General features: G+C 54.2%; 1 protein-coding gene across 3 annotated transcripts in view; it reads right to left on the reverse strand.

The window, feature by feature from the left end:
- Positions 1–2,497, reverse strand: part of LOC105182044 (uncharacterized) — a 361,561-nt gene that overhangs the window by 122,482 nt on the left and 236,582 nt on the right. The window lies entirely within an intron of this gene.

Genomic DNA, 2,497 nt, shown 5'->3' on the forward strand with positions numbered 1-2,497 from the left:
TACTTGTGTCCTCATTTCGTAGCGAAACACTCTGTTCGCGCAACTACACGTTGAATACAAATGTCGCGGCGACCCTCTTGCCTCTTGCCTCCCTCCCTGCGCGCGTGTGAGGTTCATAACTCTCCCTCGCGCTTTATACAATATTTTCCCGCGCTATACAGATCGTATATAATGCAACAGTTATGAGTATCATCGCGCGCGTCGTAATCGTCAATCGGCGAGTCGCGTCGCAGCGGAAATACGGCGATCCCGCGAGAACGTCGGTGGAAGGCATTCTTTAAATTTCGTCTCTTCCGTGTCTCGCTCGCTCGCTCGCTCGCGCGCGCCTTTAGCCTCGCTCTGCCCCTCCTGCCTCCACCCGGCCCGTAGCCCGCGCGTAATTAGTCGCGACGCGCGTTCCAATTACGAGACGCGACATCGACCCTAATGAGGCACTTGCCAGTAAGCTGGCAAGGGCTTTGACTAATTAAGTCCTAGGGCTTGCCTTGCTTTCCCTCCGCCGCGGCTTTTTCCCGCTCCTCTTGGACCTCCTTCTACAACCCCCTCCCTCTCTCGCTCTCGCTCTCCTCCGACTTTCCCCATCGTGTACACACGCGTGCGAAAAACTCGGCCCGCCGTAATTCGAACAATCCACCGGGCTGTGATATGTCAATTAGTGCGAGACGGTGCGCGCGCATTGTCTCGGGAAATAATGACCGCGGCCGATTAATAAGGCACGACATTAACGAGACGAGCCTCTTCCGGACGTGACTTTTCCGTTTGCTCTTGCGAAAGATCCTTGACGCAGCACGGAGGTGGGGAAGGGGGGTGGCAGGGAGCAAGGAGATGTATATTTCTTCTTAGACGCATCTGTCACGCTTTGAAGGACAGCGCGCTCGAGTGAGCGAGATAACGGTGGATGTGCGGCGATTCGACAATTTTCTCTTTCTCCTCTTCCTCTCTCTCTCTCTCTCTCTCTCTCTCTCTCTCGTTATCGCTTTTCACTTTGTTTCGCGATAATCGGCGAGCGACGGCTTCAACTTTTTAATTGGTCTCGTATGGAAATCGTTAACGCCGTCTTCTCCCCCCTCCCCCCCCCGTTCGATTCGCCAAAGTTCGCCCGCGAGAACACTTCTCTCCCTTTCTCCCCCTCGCCCCGTCTCAGCACTCGAGGCTGTGCGCATTATCGCGCTTCGCAATTATGCTCCCGAAAATCTCCCGTCGCGTCTCCGTTCCTTAACGATTCGACGACTGCGGCGGCGTCGCGCGTCATTCGCGGATATTCGCGCGTCCGGCGAGGTTTTTACTCGGAAAGTCGGCGGGATCGCCGGCGAATACGAAGTAACCCACTTTGCGACGCGGGACGCGTCCCCCGCCGTAAATTCCGCCGTAAATCCTTTTCGGCCAAAAAGTTACGTTTACGCCCGATGGGACATTAAAAGTTACCGCGGTTTCGGTTTGAGTGCTTCCGAACGTACTCCGCGAGTGAAGCGATAAATTCCATAATCCCCACTTTTATCTTCTTAAGCCATTGAGTCGGAATTGAATAGGCGGCTTTGCGCGCGCGCGCGCCTAGTTTCCATATTTCAATTTGCAATTACGTACGGAGATAACGCACGAGACTCCCGCTCCCCCTCCGCCCCCACCCAAATATACGCGCCTCTCTCACGGGGCGGCTCATCTCGGACGAGCTCTTCCCGCCTCGGCGTCTCATTTTCGTCCGGGCGTTATTAAACATTTTTATCGCGCATTATCTTTCATCGCGGCGATCTCTCGACTCGCCTCGCCTCGCCTCGCCTCGCCCCGAGAAGTCGAGGAGAGCGACGTGTCGAGTCAAGAGGGACGAAAGTTCGCTTCCCGCGCGTTTGTGTTTCCTCTCGCGCGTTTCTGCATACATAACATTCGCGATCGTTTGCGGAAGAGTTTTCAGCCGTTTTTTCCGACGGAGTCGGAAACACGTCGAGCGGCGCGCGACGATTGCGATTCCGCCGCTCGCTAACTCGCGCGCGATTATCGCTTCGTAACGGAAGCCGAGGCGGCGAGACATTTTTTGTCAACGTCGCAATTGTCGCGGAGGGAAGCCAAGAATAATGCGGTCATCGCGGTTTTATCTGCCCGATGAGGATGCGACGCGAAGGGCCAATATTTGCGAACTGTCCGTTCGTTACGCGAGTCCACTCGCGATCGCGATCGTTTCCAACGCTCTTGACGTCGCCGAAAAAAGAAAAAGATAAGTGGAACATGGAAACCGTCTCGTAATGCCGCCATGCTTATTTTATTTTTTTTAACGGCCTTTACTGTCTCCGCTCGTTGCCGCGATACTAAAATGAAGAGAGCAGCGCCGAGCGATTCCGACTAATTTTCCACATCTTCGCCCCCTCCCTCCCCATGGCCGTCGCACGTCGGACAAACAAACGTACATCGAAGCCGCGTGAAATTTAACTCTTAAAAGCTACCGTCAAGTATCAGCCCAAACTAATTTTTTCTTATTTATAGCAAAATATGTATGCGAGGACTG

The sequence above is a fragment of the Harpegnathos saltator genome, unplaced genomic scaffold (genome assembly GCF_003227715.2).
Source record: "Harpegnathos saltator strain DR-91 unplaced genomic scaffold, Hsal_v8.6 scaffold54, whole genome shotgun sequence".
NCBI classification, from domain to species: Eukaryota; Metazoa; Arthropoda; class Insecta; order Hymenoptera; family Formicidae; genus Harpegnathos; species Harpegnathos saltator.